The sequence below is a fragment of the Cydia fagiglandana genome, chromosome 15 (assembly GCF_963556715.1).
Source record: "Cydia fagiglandana chromosome 15, ilCydFagi1.1, whole genome shotgun sequence".
Taxonomy (NCBI): Eukaryota; Metazoa; Arthropoda; class Insecta; order Lepidoptera; family Tortricidae; genus Cydia; species Cydia fagiglandana.
The window spans coordinates 16,781,862-16,791,597 of NC_085946.1; the positions used below are offsets into that span (position 1 = coordinate 16,781,862).

General features: G+C 35.8%; 1 long non-coding RNA gene across 1 annotated transcript; it reads left to right on the forward strand.

Annotated features, from left to right (window-relative positions):
• The first annotated feature begins 731 nt into the window (after positions 1–731).
• LOC134671523 (uncharacterized) lies at positions 732–2,371 on the forward strand. Its single transcript, XR_010099231.1, has 2 exons — positions 732–840; positions 1,308–2,371. It is a non-coding gene; the product is annotated as an uncharacterized LOC134671523 (long non-coding RNA).
• Positions 2,372–9,736: the final 7,365 nt, after the last annotated feature.

The following is a 9,736-nucleotide window of genomic DNA, read 5'->3' on the forward strand; positions in this document are numbered from 1 at the left end:
AAAAAAAGTACTTAAATCCAATTCCGGAATTTTCGATATTCAGTTGTATCAATTCCGGAATTGTAATATCGGAAAATTTGTCCGAGATTCCGGAATTTCGAAATTCCGGAATTCCGGAATGCAAGCCCTAAGTTGCACGGAGCGGGTGAGCGGGTTAACGAAAAATAGTATGAGCAACGCTAACTGGGCTATAACCGCGAAAATCGAAGTTCGCAAATTGCGGGCATTTTTCACTGTCACTCGAATTACGCCTTCATTGGAGTAAAAGAAAAACATCTCCGCAATTTGCTAATTTCTGTTTTCGCGGTAGCCCCTCTGGCACGGACGCGTGGGACGTATTTTACAAGCTTTTTATTAACTTGCAATGGTATTTATGGAGGTAACTATGTACTTATGAATGTACGGGTCAAATCTTGCAAGTTAAATTTGACCCACTTCCCAACTTCCAATTAATCTGAAAATTTATGAGTGACAATGCAATATTATGGCATAGAGCTGATCTGATGATGGAGACACGAGGTGGCCATAGGGACTCTATGTTAAAACAACGCAACCTAATTGTTTTTAGAATCGTTGACTGTGGAATGAAACGCAAAAACAGAGATGAAAACTAGAATACCAAAAAAGAAATTTTTGGCAAAAACTTATTATCTACAATGGCACCTGCGTGCACTCGCGTCTAATATTGAATAATCTCTAGGAAATATACCATATTTATTGTGTTTATTACAGGCCTCCAAGGCTGGGTGTGACCCCATCTGGGCGCCCAGTGACCCCCCACCGATGTGACCTCACATCGCAAGCAGATAAACTACCAACGCCTCGGTCGTCTGCAGACAGGTTCTTTGATATATCTATACCTCTCTTCTTCTTCTTCTTACCTCTAACTAGCTCTTTGACACCCTCACACTATTCTACTATAGGTACTATACTACACTATTACACTATACTACCCCGAATACTATAGAATGCTAGTGTAAGGAGGCTATAAAAATTTTTGCTGCTGCTCGAGGCAACAAACTGCACAAAGACGTAGTACCTGTACTACACTATACTATACTATTCGGCGCGTCTAGTCAGCGCTATGGAAATAGCGTCTTTGTGCAGTTTGTTGCCTCGAGCAGCAGCAAAAATTTTTATAGCCTCCTTACACTAGCATGTTTTGAACGTCGGTGTCTAATCAGCGCTATGAAAAATGGCGTCGCTGCACAGTTGCGCCTACTTTGCGTCGAGCAGCAGTCATAGAGTTGACTAGACGAAACTTAGAAGACTATTTTGTGTACTTGATCGACTGTTTTTGCTTTCAGAAAGAAAACGAAGTGGTACGCTCTCGCAGCAGTCATAATCGGCGCTATAGCTGTGGGCGCTGTGATGTATAATAATAACTCATTACAACAACTAGACTAAATTCTAAACATCTAAAACCTATAACTAACGGGCATTACCGGACGGACTTGGTTCGGTTAGCATATTTCTTTCTCCCTCTTAATTGTAGCTGCTTCTTTAACAGACGTACGGCGGACCTTCCAATCGGTCGAACAGGCCTCGTACTGGACCAAGACGGTCTGGTACGCCCGTGTGTTACAGCTATAATCTAGCACAACTGTCTATATCGCCACAGGTGGATTCTTCTGTTTTTCACAGATAGTTGATACTATAACCCTAGCACAAAAAAGTTTTGAGTTCAAGCCTCCATGACGCTCGATTGTTCTGGTGATTTTTTGGGAAAAAACGCAAAAACAGGCCAAAAGTTAATTTAATTTTAACCTGCCTTGTGATTTAAGGGGCTAATCGAGATAAAATAATAACATATTCCTGCAGTATTTCTGGACCGTTATGACATTCTAACCTTTTAAGATTACTTTTAAGATCGAAGCAAAATAATTATTTATGAATATACATATTGTACTAAGCGAGAATCGAAAAAAAAAATCTGACTTTTTGCATTTATTTATTTGATTAAACTTTATTGCGATATTATTTGACCATTTTCTTTTTAAATGTTTATTATTTTTACTCAATCGCTAACGATGTGAATATTGCGGAAATTTTCCTAAAAGTTCTCAAAAATATCAATACGATTTCACAGAAAGCAAAAGAAACTTTAATTTTGGAAATGGAAAATTCTGATTCCTATATTTAAATATGAGAAGTATCCGAAATGTTTCATTGTTGAACTTGTAGCAATTTTTGAATTTTTGCGACGGCATAAATTTGGTACAATTAGAGAGCATTTTATTTTATAGTTTATACTTACTAATAATCACAAATGACTTAGAGTTTAAAATTACATTTAAACCTCCGTCTGCTCAGTAGAAATGTGAAGTAACTATATCGTCTGAATGTAACAATAAACAAATATCACGTGAAATTAATTGATTTTTATTTATTTAATTTCGTACCTTGGTTTACCTACAACATCCAAATGAATTCCTACAACACAGGTTGGCCCAAAAATATGTTGACAAATATTTTTTTGCATCATTTATCTAACTCACTCAAAAATTAAAACTATAGTCTGTCAAACAACTGAAAAATGCGCGAAATTCTAACTTTCAATGGAGCGATAACCCTTCGCGCCTACATTTTTTAATTTGCCGCATTTTTTCTACTGACGGAAACGGCTTGATGGACTATACAATCCATTAACTCAAACAAAACATATTTACCTTCAAAATATTCTCCTTCAGACACAAACGCAAGCGTTTATTTTTATCAACAATATATGTGTCGCTTAGCTTCAAACTCTGGTAAATCCAAATAATTTTGTGGTGTTAATTCCCAGCAAGCTGGAAATAATTTTAATACCTTCAATTTATAAATAAAATAAATTACAATTAAATACCTGTATGTATATTAAAATAAATACCATACTAATTAATCCGAGTTTGCTCTATCCCTGGAGGTGTGGATAATTTTTTTTTTTAATTTGGGAGCCTTGGGCGAATAAATTCAAAGTGGCTGCCATTCTTCCAATCTTTGACTACCAATTAATATTAAGGTACCTTTCGGATCCTCAGATGTTAATTTTTATCATAATTAGAGCAATTTTTTTCCACAACTCCTGGAATGGACCAAACTGCTGGGAATTAATTCCTGGAAAAAATTGATTTGACTGGCCTATATTATGTTCTAAGACTGCTACAGAATTCGAGCAACACCGACTTTCTAAAGGCTACATAGATAACTGACCTGCATGTTTACAACGTGTCCCAAAATTCAACCGTTGCTGGCACCAGAAGATTAGATTAGAGACTACTCGAGAAAAAAAAATAAAAAATATATATCTCAATATCATTTTTGAAGACCTATCCATAGATACCCCACACGCATGGGTTTGATGAAAAAAAAATTTTGAGTTTCAGTTCTAAGTATGGGGAGCCCCCAAATTTATTGTTTTTGTTCTATTTTTGTGTGAGAATCTTAATGTGGTTCACAGAATAGGTACATCTACTTACCAAGTTTAACCAGTATGGTTCTTATAGTTTCGGAAAAAAAGTGGCTGTGACATACGGACGGACAGACAGACAGACAGACATGACGAATCTACAAGGGATCCGTTTTTTGCCATTTTGCTACAGAACCCTAAAAACGACCAAGTGCGAGTCGGACTCGCGTTTCTAGGGTTCTGTACATAAGTCCGACTCACGCTTGACTGCATATTTCTAATACATTTCCTGAGTGATTTTCTGTCATCTATAGGTAAAGAACTAATTTATGTATTTCTTTTTCAAAATTTTAGACCTAGTCGTTTCGGAGATATTGATATTTGATATTTGATATTTATTGAAATCAAATGTGCGTTCACCGTCATACAAGTTTGTTCCTAGGCCACGCCCCCTGGCAGCGAATGGGTTAATATTAGTGATTATTATATTCTTTGGTTAATATTATCAATGATTGGGCCCTATAAGGGTCACGACTTTTTTCTTTACATACAGACTCTATGCCATTTTTCTCGGAGCAAAAGCACAATCAAACCAAAGAGAAAAGAAGTAATCAAAACGCTATGACAATCTTATAAGTATATATAAGTTACTCTATGCTTGACAGTGACAAGAAAATGATATATCGATAACATCCAATTTCTACAAAAACCAACAATATCTAATTTTGGAATCGGCCAAATATGACAAAATTCAAGTAAAAAACTGAAAACTTTACCGATATAAACATGTATATAAAGTTATTAAAATAATATAAGTATGTATCGGAAATATTAAAAAGTATATCTTCGCAAGCGCCAAATGATACATTTGTAAGTAGCCAGTCAAAATTAAAAATTGAAATTTTATGATTAAAATGTTTTGAGGACCGCAATATATATATCTTCCCGTTTGCTCTACTTTTATGCCGGCTGTAAACACACGTCGAGAGATCCCGAGACAGCCCGAGAATGAGTGTACACACTGCTCCTTTCTCGTTTTACTCGTCTCGTCTCGCCGGTCTCGCCCTTCTCGGTTTTTTCTCTCGGTGCGAGGCTCTTGACGAGTGTGTACAAATCTAGATTCCCACGACACAGGCTGAGCCTAGTGTTGGTCAGAACTAAGAAGTTTAGTTCACTGAGTCTGAATTTAGAAGAACTCAGCTCGTTTTTACTAGACTCGAGTCTTAACCAACACTAGCTGAGCCTAGTATTCTCTTGTAAAGTTTCTTTAAATAAATAAAATATAATTTTTTACATACATACATACATACATATAATCACGCCTATTTCCCGGAGGGGTAGGCAGAGACCACGGATTTCCACTTGCTACGAACCTGACATACCTCTTTCGCTTCCTTCACATTCATAACATTCCTCATACACGCTCGCCGGTTTAGGGTGCTCTTGACCTGGCTTTTCTTCAGGATTTCCCCGATCTGATCAGAGAAAGTCCGCCGAGGTCTACCCCTTCCAACTCCCACTTCCACTCCTTCTTTATATTTTTTTAATTGATATATTTCTAGCGGAGGAATAAAATGTTAATTAAAACCGTTTTTTCTCAGTGTGCCTGTGCCTTGGCCCTCAGGATGGGAAATATATTTTCCGACAGAAAATCAGGGTTTGTTTATTTAATTTAATATCTACTAGTACCACTCGCATCGTATAACGTCCCTATGACAGTTACTAATCTCTCTTGGTTAGGTTATTTAGTTTACGTAAATACTTAAATACATAGAAAACGACCATGACTCAGGAAAAATATCTGTGTCATCACACAAATAAATGCCCTTACTGCGATTTGAACTCATGACCATCGGCTCCACAGGCAGCGTCACTATCCACTAGGCCAGACCGGTCGTCAAAATCATCATCAAACTAGTTTTTATGTTTCTGGCATCGTCAATCTATACGTCCAAAGTTAAAACGGCCGTTTTTTTTGAGTTCATAAGAATCATGTTTCGGCCATAACTAAAACTAAATTTCGGGCTTTAGAATTTCCGAGATGAGATAGGTAAGAAAACTTTAATGATGTTATCAGCACCAGAAATACATTAATATAATACTTATATAAACACAAAAAAAAAAATACTAATTATAAAATTGGATTATAAAAAACAAAACTGCTTAGTTATTCCACAAAATTTTTTTCGCAGAGATGCTACATGTTGCAAGACTGCCAAGGTATCCGTCCACAGTATCGGTTGCAGGTGGGTAGTACCACCTACTTTTGGTATAGGTATTTAACCTTTTGGGCGCCGAGGACCGATATAACCGCACCGCAGGTTCAACTCCAAAGACTGATTAATCGGGCACAGACCACAGAGCAACATAGACTTACGTGCATATGCATAAAGTTCAATTTCAGTTTTGACACTTCGGTGGCGTCCGCGTGACAGCTTTTGTGTTTGACACGGCGTCGAAAAGGTTAAATATATTAGGCATCTCTGAAAAGGTATCTTACTTTTTTTTTAAATGTAGGTATCTTTAATTAAAACATATGAAATAAACCATTTTTTTTTCGCAGAAGTGTTACTTGTGCCACGCAAACGGTCAGCTGTGTTGATTGCAAGTGGGTACCACCATAGAATAAATAATAGTACTAGGTACAGAAGACTCACTCTCTAACAAAACGCGTCTGTTACGATCAGCACAGATATGGCCACTATAAATAGGTGGCGACAGCGCCACGCGCGGCTTATGGCTTTCCCCAAAATTGGGGCGGAATGGATGAACTTTTAGCTACCTGTACAAAGCGACGAAATCGCGGAATAAGTCACGCCTGGTACCATTTACTTTTGTGATATTTACTCATATTAGGCATATCAATTTAAAAAAATGTACCTTTAATTAAAACATATTAAATAAAACAATTTTTTTCACAGAGATCCCAAGGAATACGACCAGTGTATTGGTTCCAGGTGGGTAGTACCACCTACTTTTAGGATATTTAATTATTTCTTATGCATCTCTGAAAAGGTATCTTATTTCACATTAAAAAAAATGTAACATAAATACAATTTTGTATATAATTATAATTTTGCATTCCGTGATACACTATTAGACAATTATAGAATTAAATAAGACAACATAAAGGGATAATGTCTGAACAAATTTATCCTCGTGCCGCCCACCATACAAAATTATAGCCAAGGAAGTTAGAATCTTATTGTATTTTCAATTAGGTCGAATTTCATTTATACGAAAAATTGTCGAGACAAATGAAATGCTACCTACTTCGTTTTTAATTAAGGTTGACATTCTATCGAAACCAAGTGTACATCCTAATGTACATTGGGCGGCACGAGGTTATACTATGGCACAACCTCTTTATCAGTAGAAAATGGCGGCAAATTTAAAAAATGTAGTCTCCCACGGGTTTTACGTTCCGTAGAAAATGAGAACTTCGCGCATTTTTCTGCTAAAAAGTTTGGTGTCATTTAGTATTAAACACATTTCACGTTTCGTACTAAATATATTGGAAACTCGGTAGAATAATACGCGATATGATACATTTAAAAAGTTTATTTCATTTCATGAAATGAATAGAAATACTTTATTTGGTGTAAAACATTAAACTTAATCTACAATATATCTTATTCTAATATATTTTAACACCAAAATAGATGCCACTCAGCATATGCCGATGACTAAGATACTTAGTCATGGCGCTTGTTTTCAAGGCGACCAGGGAAAATACAGTAAAAATAAAACAGAATAAAAAAAGCTAACATGTGGGAGAAAGTGAGTTTAAACTATTAATAGACAAAAAACAGTACCTATATAAGTAATCCGTGCTTTAAACAATTAGAGAGTAGGTGAACATTCTTGTGTGTAAACTTAAAACAATTAAATTAAATTAAACTTGATGAAATTATAATAATAACATCTGGCACCGTACGTCAGCTCATGTGTTGGAAGTTTGAAGATCAATTAAATACTTTTTAATCTTACTTTTAAAAGTTGCTGTCTAAGTTTTTTTGTATTTGCAGTATATGTTGTGACTGCAGCCCCGAGTTGTATAAAGACTCTTCGACCCTAGTACGACGTAGATGGGCGAGAAATGAGTAAGTAAAATAAACTACACAAAGTGCCTTTAGGTACTTATTTGACGACCGGTCTGGCCTAGTGGGTAGTGACCCTGGTCTGCCTATTCAATTTAATTTATTTATAAAACCGATGCCGATTTACTACTACCTATATACTTATTTAAGTACCTACATAATTAATATATACCGCTTAAGTAAGTATGTCCATTTTTAGGGTTCCGTAGCCAAATGGCAAAAAACGGAACCCTTATGGATTCGTCATGTCTGTCTGTCTGTCTGTCCGTCCGTATGTCACAGCCACTTTTCTCCGAAACTATAAGAACTATACTGTTGAGACTTGGTAAGTAGATGTATTCTGTGAACCGCATTAAGATTTTCACACAAAAATAGAAAAAAATAATTAAATGTTGGGGGTTCCCCATACTTAGAACCGAAACTCAAATTTTTTTTTTCATCAAACCCATATGTGTGGGGTATCTATAGATAGGTCTTCAAAAATGATATTGAGGTTTCTAATATCATTTTTTTCTAAACTGAATAGTTTGCGCGAAAGACACTTCCAAAGTGGTAAAATGTATGTCCGTCCCCCCCCCCCCCGCCTTGTAGCTTCTAAAATAAGAGAATGATAAAACCAAAAAAAATGTATGATGTACATTACCATGCAAACTTCCACCGAAAATTGGATTGAACGAGATCTAGTAAGTAGTTTTTTTTAAGACGCCATAAATCGTAAACCGCAATTTTATTATGTTACTTCCTGTTACGGAACCCTTCATGGGCGGGTCCGACTCGCACTTGGCCGCTTTTTTATCAAACGAGATAATAATTATATCTATGTAGTGTGTGCACTGTGCGTAAGTAGGAGGTACAGCATGAGCACCATGTATTTTGGCTCAAAGTGACATTAAAGCATTAAGTTGTCATGATCCCATGGTATATGTCAATGAAAGCCTTTCCCTAAAGTACCCTCTGTGGTGATCAGTTGGCTGTTTTGAAGCCGGTTGCCGATTAGGGCGTCCGCTAGCTGGCGCGGTTGCACGGAGCGGGTGAGCGGGTTAACGAAAAATAGTATTAGCTCAATAGTGGGACCGGATTTTTGCACTAAAAGTTTTGATAATTCTAAAGTTGAAAAAGTGATACTTATCTGATATAGGACATATTTTTAAGCATATATGCTATATATGATGAAAAGTTAGAACGAGCGTTAGATATAAATTAGGTATTTATATATTTTTAGTAATGATTTTTTAATATTGAATTAAAGTGCAATGTTTAAGTTCCATTGTTTATAATATGTATGACGCTTTATAATGTAAAAATATTAGAAATTTTTTTAACGTGCTTCTTTGTCAAACTACAATTAGCTTATTATTTTGTCGATATTGAATTAAAGTTTAATAAATCCACAACAACATATCTAAATTTATAAGTTAATAGGCAAGCTAAAAAGCTAGAAGAATAAGATATATGCTTTAGAATTAATATACGTTTTTTGTCCTATAAGATCTAATATTGAATTAGAGTCTGTAAAAATAAGTCTATTACTATAAAATAATATACGCAGCCATATTATGGAAAGTAAGAAATTTCTGTGTGTAGCTTGCATTGTAATAGTAAAATCTAGTTAAAAAGGCGCGAAATTCATACATACGCCGCGCTGGTCCGTCAGTCGCCGGCGCGGCGCTCGAAAGCCTATCATAGCCTACCTATACCTCGCCCCTCGCCCCACCTCCCGCTCAGTAACACTGTCTGTCTTTTCTTATCATTCATTTGTTTGTTTACCGTGCACATATATAAATTAGATGCGGACATTACGTGAAATTAAAATATCTTATTAAGTAAAAATACCTACAGCTGGTCAATCAGATCTTGTCAGTAGAAAGAGGCGGCAAATTTGAAAAATGTAGGTGCGAAGGGATATCGTTCCATAGAAAATTTGAATTTCGCGCCTTTTTTTAGTGACAAGATTTGCTTGACCAGCTATATTTCATTATCTTGACTAATATTGTAATAAAAATGTACAAGATATTCACAACTATTTTTTACTATACATAGTCTGTCAAAGGACTGTCTCATTTCAAACATAGACAGGGAGAATCATCATACTATCTTTGACTTACACTAGTACTAGCACCCAAAAGAAAAGGATGAATATAGTTTTTTGTTTTTATTTACTGACAAATTGGTTTGACCAACTATACCTATTTCTGGTTCCTATTGTCATGTCCTGTCCTATTCAACGTCAATATCATAATATGTATAT